This window comes from Elephantulus edwardii, unplaced genomic scaffold, assembly GCF_000299155.1.
Source record: "Elephantulus edwardii isolate Elephantulus edwardi_28Jun2011 unplaced genomic scaffold, EleEdw1.0 scaffold00091, whole genome shotgun sequence".
NCBI lineage: Eukaryota > Metazoa > Chordata > Mammalia > Macroscelidea > Macroscelididae > Elephantulus > Elephantulus edwardii.
Window position 1 is genome coordinate 8,961,943 of NW_006399841.1, and position 16,627 is coordinate 8,978,569.

Here is a 16,627-nt window from a genome sequence, read left to right on the forward strand (position 1 = left end):
CACACACACACACACACACACCGGACATACTCACACACGCGTGTGCACACACACACACACCCTGGACACACACACACACCCTGGACACACACACACACACACACCGGACATACTCACTCACACACACAGAGAGATTACGACCATATGTTGCTTATGAGAACATCATTTGACTTTTTCCTTCGGGCTATGCATTTTGATCTGTGTCAGTCAGTAATAAATAGTAGCAAAAAAAAAAGTTACTAGGTTCTCCTCTGAGAAGGATGAAGCTTCTAACTGTTAGATCCCTTGTTGTTGTTGTTGTTGTTAAGTGCTACGAGTCGTAGACAACTCTTAGCGACCCTATGAATAAAAGATCTGAACACTTGCATAACTTCCATCGTTTCTCCAAGCTCACAGAATTTCCCTAGGCAAGCTCTTTCGGAAATGGCTGCCACTCCTGCTTCCAAGCTTGTTTTCATCGGGGAGCTCCACCAAACACTGTCCACCATGGGTTACCATTCTCGCATTTGACACATCAGTGTCACCGTGTTTAGCATCACAGCAACCACGAGTTACCTCCATACAGCAAATGGACAGACCAGTGCTATACCACTTAGAAGAAAGTTTGACAAAAAAGCAATTAAAATCAGGCCTAGATCCTTGCCTCCCACAATTCTCCTTATACCTGTAAAGTAAGAGACAAACCCCCTCCTTGATAAAAGGCAGTGGCTTGTTCTTCACACAGAAGCTATGACTATAACTTCTCTTCATTGGCTAAGCATCTTTGGTTTATCTCACCATTAATATCTCCAAATGTGCAAACCAAACCAACCAACCAACCAACAACCTCCTACTGTCCTCAAGTCAATTCCAAGTCATGGTGACTCTCTGTTGGGCTTCTGAGGCTGTAAATCTTAAGGGGAACAGACTGTTTGATCTTTCTTTTGTGGGAAAGCTGGTGGGTTTGAACCGCCGACTTTGTAACACTTAACTGGCTATGGCACTGTGAGCACATTATTGCTTTCAAGTCCTCTATAAAGAATACGTCCATGAATGGATGAAGGAGTGTCTTAGCCTTCTCCAGGTTCCCACAATGTCTCTTTATATCAACGGCGCTTTGCTTATGAGACTGAGTCACCTTTCTCTCTTTGGAGTCAAGATTTTCTGTCAAGTTCTCTGAGGGTTTCCTAACTTCAGCATGATTGCCACTTCAGACAAGAAACTCCTTTGTTATGGGTTCTCCTCTGCATTTTAGATGTCTCACTGAATCCTTGGTCTCTATTCACTACGAGATACTAGTACCATTAACTCCCAGTTGTGACAAAAGCAAATGCATTTAGACATTGCCAAAAATCCTTGGGGAAACAGATTTATCTCCTGTTTAAAAGCATGACCCTAAACTGTCATGCAATTTTATGACAAACTGAAATTATAAAAGGACCTCCAATAACTTGTAATTATACATATCATTACGATATTTTTAGCCAACAAAGATACTCATTTTATTATTATTTTCTAAAGTACAGGCGTCAGTCAAATCTATAAAAGTGCTTAAAACATATTAAGTCTGCACTGCAGGTTTTGGAAAGGTGAAAGGTCAGAGAAGGAGAGGAAGCCCCTCAATGAGGCAATGGACTCAGAGGGGTCAGGGTTGACGAGGACGATGCAGGGCAGGAAGCAGTTCAGATCTCTTGTTCATGGGGTCTTTGTGAGTCATGCTGGAGCCAACGACAGTTAACAACAATAATATTTCTTATTGGCTGCTTAACCTTTGGATGGTTCTTTACGATTCTGGGACTCAGCATTCTCCTTACCATGAAGAAGATAATAGCAGCATTTTCCTCAACTGAAATTCAGTGAGTTAGCAAAAACCAAATGGTACCTGAAAATTAGAACGTGCATGATAAAAATGTAAAGAATAATAAGGATGGTGCAGTATATCGATTGCATTGCTAACAAAAGACAGCACAACTCAGATGGTTCAAATCTGGGAGAAAAGTGGAAAGTCGGGAAAATTCACAGCTTTGGAAACTGATGGGGGTTGGGGGGGGTCATTATGACTCGGAACTGAATCACCAGCAGTCAGTTTGGATGTTGAGTTATAAGACCAGAACCCTGTAAGACAAGCATTTGTGAAAAAGCTACTCACTACCTCTGCTCTTTCATCTCCCAACCCCCACTCCCCCACAGCAGTCACCCTTCCTAATTCCTGCAGTCCTATCAGCTCTGCTGTCACTGTTCCAACTTCTGTGTTAGCATAATAGCTTCTTCTATTCCCTCAGCCTACTACCAGGCATATCATTAGCCAACCAAAAAAACAAATTCTAGAATCCTCCTTTCATCTGAATTTCCATTTTCGCCTAGACTTGAATTTAAACCATCATAGATACAAACCACTTCAAGCTTCATTTATGATCTACCTAACTTCACTCTTCCCAATTTAATAAAAAAATGTAGTCATGTGCAAACTAACAAATGTACCAAACAATTTCTTTTGAAAGGAGTCTGGATATAAGGCACCACGTACAATAGGTAAAACCCAGAATTCCCGAATACCAACTATGAAATGAACACTTTTTTAACCGTTTATTTAGGGGGAGATTCAATTTACTCTCAATATTTTTAAACTTTAAAATAAACTACCCAGGAGAAAATTCTCTTACACTCCTCATTGCTGGACTAAAGCTACAAATATCCATTACCACTTAGAAATTAATATCTACAGAAAATATCAGTTTCTTTTCCAGTGTGGGAGAGGGAAAAAAACCAACCAAAAAGCTCCCTCTTCTTGATCTATTTTCTCCTCCTCAGACTTCCCATCAAACTTTGGGAGTCTACATTTCCATCACAAGCACTGCACATAGTAGGGGTCTAGCAGGCACTTGCCAATGGGGCCTCCTTCCTCTCTGCATCTCCAGTTGGGGTTTAGCTGGATTCCTCTTTCACATCCTTTAAGTGCTTCATTCTTTAAAACTTCCCAGGGCCTTTTTAAAGCTGTTTGCTAACACTTTCACCTCCCTTTGCTCCAAATTCTTTGAATTCCATTGTGTACTTAGGCTTCTTTTAAAATGAAGTTGTGTTTAAAGCAGTTTCGCCCATTGCATAGCCTTTAAAACCACCGGGGAGTCAGAAAAATGTCTCTGCTAAGTACCACACAGATCTGATGAATTGTTCAGAATGACCTGCTTTCCCCCCGCCTCCGACTGATCAGACATGAAAACATCAACGACATGATGATCAATATATATTTACTTAATTCATTTTCCTCAGCCTTCTTGGCGAGCAGTTCCATAACTGTGATACCATTTTGTAAACGACATGGTTTCTAAAAAAACAAAGGCTGCCATATTCACTTTGGGGAAGAAACGTAAACAAAACAGTAAGGAAACCAAAGCTGGTCTGGAATAAAGAACTTATGTGCATGATGAGATGTGTAATTTATAAATAAGAACGGTGGCACCGGGTTGCTGTGAAGGAAGCATTTGAAAAGACTTTTTGAACAAATGCACAACAAAAAGTTGTTGTCTATATCAGATTCGTATTTATGATTTCTAGAAATTTCACTGAAATGAGTGTCATTGAACCAGTCAGTTCATGGATTTTGAGGTTCAAGTTGGGAAGGGAGATCTCATCTTAATGCTTGAATATTTATGTGCTCGTGCACTAAGCGACTCAAGTGTATCCTATATTGTAAATCTTTCTTTGGCTTTAAGAATTAGAAATATCTTCCTCTCCACCCATTTTCAAAATAAACTAACTCAAAAATGTATTGCCACCGAGCCAGTACTGACTCTAGCTGACCTTCTAATGGACTTTCAGACTCTGTAAAATGCACATGAGAAGACTGTCGGTATTTCTCCACCAGAGTAGTGGATGGATTTGAACTGCCTGCTTTCAGGTTGGCAGCAACTCTCTCCTCACTAGACCACCCTCAAAATAAACATCCTTTCATCAACTAAATGTTGGCAGAAGCTTCCCAGAATGTGTAACGAATATACAAACTCAACTGAATCAATTTATGAAAAGCAGAAGTGCTTTTGGATAGTCTGTTGCCAATGGCAGATGATAAAACCCCAGCAACACTTCAGGGGGTGGGGATGTGAGTTATCAACTACTCTTTAGGCACTGAAGGGTCACAGTGGCTAATTTGCCAATGAAAAGAAAACCTATTCTTTTCCAATTCTTTGTATACAGACTGGTTTGGAGTTATATCATCAATTAGCTTTGTTTTTATCACTTTGAAGCAGTAAGGAAGAAATTTTAAATGTTGGTAGTATTTCTTTTCTCCCCCTTGGATAAAGCTGAGGTTCCTTTATTGCTCAAAGTCACACTTGATAAATTCTGTGTAGGAGTCAGGAGGCCTCTGGCCTGGGGTTGTGGAGTGCTATAGCGCTGTGTTATGACAGGGCGAGCGCCAGCTATCAATGTGCAGTGGCAGTCATTTAACCCCAGTCGGAAGGGCAGATTTCCACAAGAGATGCTTTGGATGGCACTCGGATTGAGGGAGAGAGAGAGAGAGAGAGTGCAGACTTCTCTTGAAGCTGCCTATGGCTGGCAACTATGAGGCCTTTGCCGAGGTGCTCACATTGCTGAGAAGGTATGTAAGGGATGGCAGGATAGGCTATAAGCCCTCTCTGTGGGAGAAAGAGGCGGTAATAGGCTTGTTTAAGATCATAGTCTTAGAAACCAAATGGACTCATTTAGCATGTGTTCACTGAAATTCCACCAGGATCCTCATCCACTCCCTTCAGCACCAATCTCCCCTTGTCCAGCCCTTGATCTGACTGCTTATATCTGAAGCTTTCTGGGCTTCTGTGGTTCCAAACACATCAGCTGCTGACAATTGCTTATGCTGTGACCAGTGCCTCTTATGTTTAGTGGTAATGTTTCCCAAGCAAGGGTGATGTGTCCTGTAGAACTGGTGTACAGATTGTTTTCCTCGCCCAAGGGCCAAAGGCCCTTGGGCCCCAAAGATTTTTGTGCCACCTGCAATAGTCCTAAGAGGCAAATAATATTTTATTCATATTACAAGAAAACTGAGCAACTGAGAAAGAGGAATGACCCTTCCAAGGTCAAACAACTAGAAGGACCACTGTGACACTGAGTGGCTGGGGCCATGACCTGGATAGTCTCTTACAACATTCTAGAATGTTTGTGTGTGTGTGCGTGCGCGCGCGCGCGTGCACATGCGCGCACCCACATACTCATGTTTATTGCAGCACTATTCACCAAAACAAAGGAAATCAGAATAGAAAGTTAAAAAAAAAAGTGTAAGCAGACTGGTGTGTTAAAAGAAAAAAACTAGAGAAAAGAGAATATGGAAGATAAGGAAGAGAAAAACATCCAGACAACTCAACAACTGATAATAAAAACAACCCAAAAAGAAAAAAATAAACAACCACCCACCCACAAAAGCAAAATATAAAAACAAACACATATATAAAAAGCTTTGAGAAATAAAAAATATGTCTGGCATGGAACTAAAGATAGGTCCTGCTTTACCTGATCAATGAAAGACTGTAACCAACACTGATGATCTGCCCTTAACTATTATTCCACATAGAACTGTACAACTATCACCATCGACCATCATATCCAACAGAAAACAGGAAGTAAAATATTAAAACATTCCAAACTAGGAAGCTATGGAACACACCTACATGGTTCAATCAGATACACCAAAACAAAATAATATGAAGTGAACAATCCACATTATATCAAAGGCAGCAGACAACTTTAACTCAGTCAAAAAAGAAAACAAGAGGTACCCAAAACTGACCAAAAGACAGAACCAGAAAATCTTTCAGAGACCTCAACAAAGTGACTGCGCTGACAGGCCAGCAGATCCCACAAAGTGGAACACCACAGAAAACGATGAAGAACAGCCTGCAATCAGGACGAAGGTTAACAAGCCCTTTTCCGCTCTCAGAATTGAAATGAAGTCCGTCTGAAATTCAATTTCAAAGGGGAAGTGGCCATCAGAACCCAGCACGTTAAGCGTTTTTCAAACAATGTCAAAATTCATGGTTTGTTATTTAATAATGGAAAATGAACTGGCTTTTACATCATACTCAACAGCTGATTCATTTAGTGTGCTTTGTTAATAAACCTCATTTCTCAATTTTGAAAAGTGAATCATCCGGGTCCTCCCACGATCTTGTAAAATGGATGGTTTGCGTGTGTAGGCGTGGAAGCAAGGCAGGGTGTTGGGGCCGTGCCTCCCCCCTCCTCCCCCTTTGTATTCTGCAAGTTGATTGGAGATAGATGTAAGTTTCCATGTGATTGTTAGTTCTGTTGGTCCGTTTTAACAGAAAACATTCTGTGCATCTGGCACTTTTACCCACACATTAATGTTGTTGTTAGGTGCTGTAGAGTGGATTAGACACACCGTGACCCTACGAACCCCAGATCAGAACTCTCCCCTCTTCCGTGCCATCCTTACAACATCTGCTATGTTCAAATCTATTGTCACAGTCACTATGTCAACCTACCTTGTTGATGGTCTATCTTTCACTGACCCTCTATTTTCTGTAGCATGATGCCTTTTTCCAAGGACTAACCCTTCCTGTTGTCTGTAGGCCTGGTGGACAGAAAGTGATGCTACCAAGTCAAAGGTGGGTGATTTAAATCTGTGCCCCTCAGGCCTGGTTTTAATTGGTCTTGGGCAAACATTCTTCTAAGTAGTATAGAACTGGTCTGTCCATTTGCTGTACAGAAGTAACTCGTGGTTGCTGTGATGCTAAACACTGTGACACTGATATGTCAAATGTGAGAATGGTTACCCATGGTGGACAGTGTTTGGTGAAGCTCCCTGATTAAATAAAACAAGGTTGGAAGCAGGAGTGGTATCCACTTCCAAAACAGCTTGCCTCCGGAAACCCTATGAACATGGAGAAATGATGCAAGTTATACAAGTGTTCAGGTGTTCTTTTCACAGGGTTGCTATGAGTCATCTACATCTCAACGGCACTTAACAACAACAATAATAACAACAACAACCCTTCCTGATAAGATGCCCAAAGAGCGATGAAGTTTCATCCCCTCTGTCTCCAAGGAGCCCTGGTTGTACCTCCTCCAGCACAGATTTCATCAAGAATTCTGTTTCATGCAGGACCTAATCGTATTGGAGAGCACCTGCCTGCAAGTATGCGTAGAACATATACAAACAATCTAGATTATTTTAATCCAGGTTATTTTAACCAAAGCAATCTCCTGTGTGTGTGATTTACTGTCTCTGAAAACCTGTTAGAGGGTCAGTTCTGGGTCAGTTTTGACCCAACAGCAAATAACCACCGCTTTGTATAAAACTAGCTGTAGCATTGCAGGACCCTTCCTACAATGGTCCTGTAGGACCCTTAACAGCATTCCTGGTCTCTATCCACTAGATACTATTTGCATCCTACTCTCCCTTAAAAAGTTATGACAATCCCAAAAGCCTGCATAAATTGTCAAATGCACCCTGGAGTTGCCAAATTGCCTCTGGCTAAGAAAAACCACTGATTTGAACACACCCAGCCCCTCTATATGAAGAGCCCCTACAACACTCCTCATCAATTACTGATACTAATTAACTCACTGCCCACAGAACCTCTGTACATCACCTCTGACTCAAGAGCACCCAACAATGACCCACTGGCCTAACGCCACTTACTTGAAGGTCACCTATCAGTTGCTGCCAATGGGTTCTGAAACACTTCCTTCTGTGATGGGAAGCATAATTCTTTTACAAACCCAATTTTAAACATTCTCTTGCATGCAAGTTCCCTTGGACGGGAATCACAAGATTCGGATGCCAAACTGCAGTCAATTCTCTCCCCAGCATCTGGTTGCTGGCAGGATCCGAAGGCCTTCGGACTGGTGGTTGGGGAGCAGCCTTGGCCCGCATCACGCAGCAGTCTCTTCTACTGATGGTCTCCCCAATTTGTTTTCATCCATCTCCAGTGCAATAGAATTTGTACTCTTTTATCCACTCAAGGGTAAAACCTTGGCTAAAGTCTCCCACGGGACTCACATGCCAACTCTTTTACTATCCCAAAATGAATACAAACCGCATTCCCGCCTTAAATCATACATTATTTAGCTTGCACGCACACAGGCAATCCACTGCTTGCTGGATCACGCTGCTGCAGGCTATAGAACTCTGCTCCCAGACGGTAATTTGCACATAACCTTGCTTCCACACACCTCCCCTCCAGAGTGCACACGGAATGAGAGCGTGGACACAGGGCGAGCTGGGCAATCACCGGTGTGTCTGTAACAGCCTCCACTGAGGGCAAATAAGAACACCGGCCATGCAAGAAACAAATGCGGCGAAGTCAATGTCTAAGGCAAGCCAGGTAATTCTAGCCACGGTTTCATAAACCACATACATTACAGCTCTGCATTTTATGCAGGTAATTGTCTTGCCATTATCTAGAATATGACTATAGAGAATAATTGTTTCAATTATGCCTTTTTAAAATGGAATTTGGTGAAAACTGAACCTACTCTTGTTTTTTCCAACCCACAGCTTAGACAGGAAGTGAATGACACAGGACAAAACTCCTCACAAATGGCAATCTTTTGAACATTCTCTGTCAACTGGCCTAGGTAACAGCTTCCGTCAACAGTGGGGACACGGTGCTGGCGAGCTCCAGATTGCCTGCTGTGAATCGTCCTCTTCCACTAGCTAGGCACTAACACCTCTTGCCATGAGGAAAAGTGGGATTATGATCTTCTCGCCTCACAGGATTGGGTCTTAAATACATAAATTACCTGAGAAACATTTAGCACCACGGCTGGCGTGTGGTCAGGCTCACGCCAAACATTCTTTACTTTGCTATCAGCGTGTCAGTACCAACAGCATGTGACAAATCCTTGAAAACAGCCTGACTCTCTCTCGGTCATGGTTAATGAGACCCCCTTTAAAAGGGATGAGAAAAGGATTAATCATTTCTCAAAGCATGAGAGCCAATACACGTGAAACAAAATGATGTCATTAGAGCAGTCACTTGCTGTTTCCATCAAGAACCAAAGAATAATGGCTAAGCAGTGGGGAAATATTCATTATGAAAGGAATGGATAATTAGTTTCAAGGTATTTACACAACACTATGTTGTTTTTATTCAAATCTGGTTAGGAGGAGGTTCCTTTTTGCTCTATTAGTGTTTTTAAAATCGCAGCAGATTGCAGAGTAATGCACTATTCTGTGTTGTTTACAAACAGGTTTAGTGCAAGTCACTGAATTCCATTCAGAGGTTTAGATATTAAACAACATTTTAAAATTCATGATATCTGGTAATATAGTAAAATATTATGTTAAAGTACCTACACTCCCATCCCAATTATCTCAGTCACCGAATCAATCCACCTCATAGAGGGCCTTCCTCTCCTGCGCTGTCCCTCCACCCTCCCAAGCATGATGTCTCTCTCGAAGGACCGGTCTCTCCTCACAACATGTCCAAAGTATGTTAGACAGAGCCTCAGAATCCTTGCCTCCAAGGAGCCACCTACAAGATGTACATGAATTAATTTACAAGCTAGCGAAGACATACCTACATTAATGAATTTACAAGCTAGGGAAGAGTGACCACTATAAAGAATGTGGTGGGATTGATAAACATCGTCCAAGTCTCCACATGCCAACTTCATCTCAGCCCTTCTTTTCAATTGTCCACCTTTTGATCCCTTAAAGGAAAAACAAGACGACCTTCAAAGTCTGAGGTGCTTATGGCATCAGATTAAAAATCTCAAATTTGTACTTTGATAATAAGCCTAAATGCCAGTAAATTCAATGCTAATTGTGATGGGTTGCTCACCCAGAGATTATGTGTTGACTTCACTCTACATGATAATTGGTAGAATCTGGGCATTTCTCAGAAAAGTGAATGAGAACCTGAGGGATCACTGCGTCATTGTTTAAGGGACATCTCAGAAGTCACTCCAAATGCCTACTTTCAGAATTACTTCTGTGTGTCCTCCACTCAGAAATGACTCATAGCTGACCCTCTAAGGTTTTTAGAGGCAGTAAATTACTTGGGAAGAGATTGCCTATTCTTCTCCTGCAGAGCAACTGGTGGAATCAAACCGCGTGCCCTTGGGATTGCAGCACAGCTTCTGACCACCAGGTGTGAAAACCTAAAACCTGTCATCAGTGACTGTTTCAAGAGAATCCCTCTGACAGTAGTCAGATTCTCAACACAGAAGGCAATTAAAAGTAAATGCTCAAACTCTTAGGGCCTTTGCATGGTCTAGATGCACAGTTGACCCTCCAGTGGTTTTCCAGAGGACGTAGTGTCATGGGAGGAGGCCGCCCGTCTCTCTGAGGTGATGCTGGTAGATTCGAACCAGCTAAGAGGTGCTGTCTCCGGATTAGCAGTGTGTCTCCCCGAAGATTACACCATGGCGGCTCCCTATTCAGGGAAATGAGAGTTCTTGGAAAGACCAAATAAATTCTCTCCTACTCACATGTTTACCATAACAATTTGTTTTCTCACCATGTTGTTGTTGATTGTTGTCAAATGGAGCACAACCCACAGCGACCAGAGGAAAAAAGGGCCTGAAGCCTTTTTGTATCTATCATCATTTATCAAAGTTCAAACAGTTTCCTACTCTCTATAATTTCCTCACATGGATTTTATGTTTCATAGTCTAATATTCAGGCAACTTGACGACGCATGACGAAAACAAGTCTAATATTGCACTTGTTTGCGAAAAATGACAATGAGCTATATTTGCAATCAATTTCCCTAATTCTACGACCTGTGACTTCATAAGCAGAGTTCAAACCAGGGTTTGTAGTTTGAAGACCTCTATCATAAGATAGAGAAATACTTTCTCGAAAAATACTTTATTGCCACGAAATAAACTCTTACATTTTCTTCCTTCAGTCATGAAAAGAGAGGTAATGAACCATTTCCCCACTTGATTGAATAAGCAATTTTCTTATTAGCCAATCACACTTTTGATTTTGTTACTAGCAGCTAATGGGTGATACAAAGAAAACGTTTTCTTCTCAACCATGTAGGCATTGTCAATAATGGAAAGTCAGAACACCAAATGATACGCTGCAGCTTTGATACAACAGTGCTTGTCTACAGTTCAAGGCAAATTCTGCTTTTCTAATTGTGAATCTATATTGACTCAGAAGGAATAAAATGATAGCACAGATAATGTGTATAATTCGATATAATTTTCCTACCAGACCTTTCATCTTCCTGCCATAACAGGTCTCCAGACCGTATTTAATCCTATTCGCCTCCGTCCTCATGTACCATTCACGACACTCCCGCTTCATTATATCATTTTGCCTTCTTCTGTCTTGGCAGCAGACGTGGGGTTTGTGGATTTTGGGGTGGCCGTAAAGCTGACCTCACAAAGTGGAGCAACCCTATCCGTTTCCTCACTCATGGTCAGAATCTACACACAGCTGAGCATTTTGGAAGCTGTAAATCGTATCAGAGCAAACTGTCTATCTTTCCCCTGATAGATTTGAACAGTCAAGGGCCACCACCTTCGAGGTCATAGCACAACTCCTGAGGGCCTATCCCACTAGAACTACCTTTCAGAAAGTTCACTTCCATACTCCTTGCCATTGGGTCAGACCTGACTCATAGCTGACTCTCCAGTGGCTTTTCAGAGGTTTTAAATCACTACTGCAGAGCCGCTGGGATTCAAACTGCCTGCCTTGGGGTTGGTCGCATACCCCCTAATCACTAGCTTGGTCTTATGCTGAAAGTTGGGACTAGTTAGAGAAAACTGACATATGCAGTCCCCTTACAATTACTTTATCTAAAACTCACAGAAGCATCTCATAAAATTCCACCGCATTTCATGACACTTCCCTTAAATTTCTTTAGAGCTGCTTCATTTCCTTCTCCTTTGAGTTCTCAAAGTATTAAAAATCTACAAAAATATAAAGTATTTCTAATACTAACGCCTCCTCTTTGGTAACTCCATGTTGTCTGACAGAACAAGGGAACACTGCATGGTTTAAAATCAAGAAAGATCTGTGTGAGATCTGTATTCTTTCTCTGTACCTACACAATCTGTATCACTGATCAAATCATTTGAGAAACTGGAATATATGAAGAATGCAGCCCTGGAGGAAGACTCATCAACAACCTGCGTTATGCAGATGACACAACTTTGCTTATATAAAGTGGAGAAGACTTGAAGCCTTTACTGCAGAAGATCAAAGATTACAGCTTTCAATATAGATTATAGTTCAACATAAAAAAAACCCCACAAATCCTCAGTGCTAGATCATAGGCAATGTCATGATATACAGAGAGAGATTGACATCAGTGGCTTCATTTGACTTGGATCCACAATCACCACTCATGATGGTAGCAGCCAAAAAAAATAAAAAAATAAAAAAATAAAAAGAAGTATTGCACTGGGAAAATGCTGGGAAGGACTTCTTTAAAGTGCTAAATGGGAAGAATATGAATTTATAGATTAAGTTGCACCTGATCTGAGCCAAGTTCGTTTCAACTGCCTCCTATGCATCTGCGAGTTAAACAGTAATGGCTAATCTTTGTTGATTCACAATGACCCCATGTTGTCCAAACAGAACAAGGAAACACTGCATGGTTTAAAATCATGACAGATGTGAGTCAGGTCTGTATCCTTTCTCCATACTTATTCAATCCGTTTCCCTGCACAAGTCATAAGACCAAAGACGAATCAATGCCTGTGAATGATGGTACTGGAGAAAAGCACAGAATGGACTACCAGAAGAACAAACAAGTCTGTCCTGAAGGATATGCAGTTAGAGGCAAGGATGGTAAAACTTCATCTTACATGGTTTGGGTATATTATCAATAGTTCAAGGGGAAAAAAAAGACATCATGCTTGGAAAGGCAGAGGGTCAGTGAAAGAGAGGAAGTCCCTCAAGAACATGGACTGACATACTGATTGCAGCAATGGACTTGACAATGGTGAGGTCTGCAAGGCTGGTCCGGATAGGGCAAGGTTCTGCTCTATTGTTCATAGGGATGCTCTGAGTTGTAGGGGACTCAAGGGCACCTAACAAGAACACCAAACCCAGTGATCACACATGACAAACTACAACTGCTCTACCAGAGTCCTGCGCTTTACTGAAGCAACTTGTCAGGTCTTTTCTCTGCTTAGAGCTGCCGGATGGATTCTAACCACCAACCTGTCAGCTTTTAGCCAAGCGTTCACAACTGTGCCTTCAGTACTCTACAAGAACTGGCAAGACTGACCCAAAACTATTACTGAGCATGTATTATGTGGAAGGCACAGTTCTAAGAACTGTCTTCTTATTAGGGCAGCGCTCTCATAACTCTTGGAGTTAAGTGCCGTTCTTAGACTCCCAAGGAAGGTGAGGGTTAGAGACTCGGGGGCACACAAGGACTGTCCAGCCCCAATCGGCCCCTGAGCATCACATCTCAGCCTGAGCCAGGCAGTGCTCATTCGCGTTCATTGAGGTTTAACTGTAGAGCGATGCTCGCCAACATGTTGCTGTTGTGAACCGTAGAGTCGGAGCCAACCCACAGCTGAGCATCCAGGGAGTTTTCAGGGGCAGCTAGTCAAATGGGAGGAGACTGTCCATCTTTGTCCTGAGGAGCAGCTGGTAGATCCAAACTGTGTATTTTCAGGATTACAGCACGGCTTCTTACCACTAGGCCACCTAAGCTCCCTACCCATGTTGCTATTTTTGGGTGGGTTGGGTTTTGCTTTTGTTTTTTTTTTTAGTGTTTTTTAAAAATTTTCTTTTATACTGGTTTACATAAAAAGTTCAAGTTCATATACTATGCACATTTATATGTAGCATAGTCAGAACCGACCCATAGCTGACCGTCTAGCGGGTTTTCAGACAGTGAATCACACAAGAGGAGATTGTCCATCCTTCTTTCATGAAGCAGTTGGTGGCCTTGAAGCACATGACTTTGGGATTGCAGTGCAATCTTGTCACTAGGCCACCAGAGCTCCCCACCCAGGAGAGCAGTTATTTAAATTCAAATGTCACTGTTTATTATTTCTTTAATTCAGTTTCTTAGTTGCACGTACACAGTGGCGACTGCCCTCTGCATTGGTCAGGGCCCACATCAAACATTTCCATCATCGGGGACAGTGTTACTCACTAGTGTGGCTACAGGTCATTCGAGTCCTTGGCAACATTGTCACCCCGCGCTGTCCAGATCTGCACTTCCATCAGACCCTCTGTGTGGAGCGGAAGGGAAAAAATACTTCACAGGACAGTTTCTGTACTGCTTTAGATAGGTTTTTTTTTTAACATTTTTAAGTGCAATTAATGTCATTTCAACAGAGTCTGATTTGCATTTGTTATTTTTAGCTCATAAGGGTGGCGAGGTTTTGACTTGTCAAATCATTTTTAAACTGATGCTGCCCCTGACCAATAGCAGACCTTGTCAGAGGTCCCCAGAACATCGGACGGAATGTGTGGGAAGCCCAAGATGTCTTTTATTGACTTGTTTTCTCATCTGCAGAGTGAAATTTCTAAACACCAAGAATAGAGAGCAACTGAGATGAACTGATAATTGCGATCCACTGATTCTCTTCCTGGGACACCAGTCTCCTGGCCCTCTCTCCAGACGTCCTGTGCGGCCTCATGCACTTTACCTGTGCGCCCCGAAAAAGCGCGCCCAGCCCCACTACCACATGCCTTCCCATGCTCGCTATCTGTGTTCTCTTCCGTAAATAGACCAAAGAAAGGAGAAAGCTCTCTCATATACTGAGCTTCATGCAAATTCATAAACAATAACCTACATTCCATGACATAAAATAGTTGTGTTGTTTTATTAACCAATTCATTCATGTTTTATTGATGTACCAAAATTAAAAGGGAGCAGAACCTAGGTTTTTAAAGGTCCTAAATCTGAGAAATTTGGGCTATAAAATACAGTTATTTCCTGAAGCAGACTATCTTAGGATACAGATCAAAAATGAGGCAGCAATTAATATATGCAAAGAAATTGCTTCATTATAAAAATTGGAAGGAGCACTTGCACAGATAATTTTCCGTGAATAAATTTGCACCATTTATTGTCTTTTGGGTCATGGAATATTAACTATGAGAATAAATTAGTGCTCAAGTTCAAGGGGAAAAAATGATCCGATTATAAAAATGCATATTAGGCATTTTATATTGTTATCAAATTTATTAAAATTTTTATAATCAGAAACTTATGAAATATTTACATCTTCAAACTTTATTTCCCACAATTAGAAACCTCCATTAAGACCTCCATCTCCACCTCCCCGTCAGTGCATGTTCAGGTAATCTCTTGGTACCTTAGAGAATATTACAAAATAATATAGAAACATCCACTCTCTAATGCATCTGCTTACTCTTTGTTGTATAATCACCAGCACATGCGTTTTACCTAACAATAGTCTTCATGATCAAGAGAATAAACCACCCCTATAAGACAAACCTTAATGAGAATGATCATTGCAATGAGCTCGAGTAGATCAGAGATGATACGGGTGGCACAGGACACAGAGTTGCTATGAGTCAAAGTCAAGCCGATGGCACCTAACAACAACAACAACAACATAAAAGGACAAGAGCTCTGGTGATGTCGTCTGCAGAGAGAAGCCCTGCAAAGCCAAAGGTGGTGATTGTCAGGAAGTGCCATTCCAAGCCTGGCGAGGGGGAAATGGACAATCTCCTCCACTGTGGTTTACAGCTTCAGAAAGCTGCTAGAGGGTCAGAGATAAGTCAGTGTCTACTCAGAGAAATGAATGTTTCAGTAAGACAATCCTGCTTTTGCTTATCAAATGATTCTCAGAATACTAGACAAGTGACTGAAGTGTCATAGATCTACAAGCATAAGACCTGTGCTTTATTTATCTATTTATTCATTCAGTTCTTTATTTTAAGGAGCCCTGCTGATGTACCGCATAACATACCAAGCTGATCGCCAAGAGTTCTAATCCACCTGTCACTTTGTGGAAAGAAAGATGGGTGTTCTGTTCACACAAAGATTTATAACCTTGGAAACCCAACAGAGGGTGAGCTCAAGAAGGAACCAATGTGGTGGGGTTGGGTTTGCTTTGATGACTTTTTTTAAGGCGCCCTGGTGGCTTGTTACAGCAGGGCTGATAATCAACAGATGGCAAGTGAAATCCATTAGCTTCTGTACGAAAAAGAGGGCCATTAGCTCCTGTTAAGATTTACAGCCACGTATACCGGTGACGTTTTTTCTTTTACTTTTAAAGAAGAGCAAACTGGGGGTGGGGTGGGGTGGGCGGGGAGAAAAGTGCAACAATGAATGAATGGAAATCCACAATCTCTGTAAATGTTCATTGAAATTAATAACAATGATGATGATAATAACAAATATTTACAGCCATGTATGGCAGCAGGAGTGGCAACCACTTCCTAAACGACATGCCCCTGGAAACTATATGAACTCTGAAAAAATGACGACAGTTATAGAAAGGCTTCAGGCCTTTTGTTCATAGGGTCACTATGAGTTGTGCCCAACTTAACAATGACAACAAACCCAATGGAAGGTAGCCTTGAGTCAGAATCAACTTGTCCACAATAGGTTTTAGCGCCTCTTTGGAGAAGAGTTCCTGGGTGGTCAGAGATTCCAGTCTACCCAGAGAGGTTTCAGGGGCAGGTCTGATGGTCCATGTCCACAAACCAGCCACTGAAACCCCTGTGGGGGAC

The 16,627-nt window shown here is 41.8% G+C and overlaps 1 protein-coding gene across 8 annotated transcripts in view; it reads right to left on the bottom strand.

Annotated features, from left to right (window-relative positions):
* Positions 1–16,627, bottom strand: part of RBMS3 (RNA binding motif, single stranded interacting protein 3) — an 844,595-nt gene that overhangs the window by 668,871 nt on the left and 159,097 nt on the right. The gene's annotated exons all lie outside the window — the stretch shown is intronic.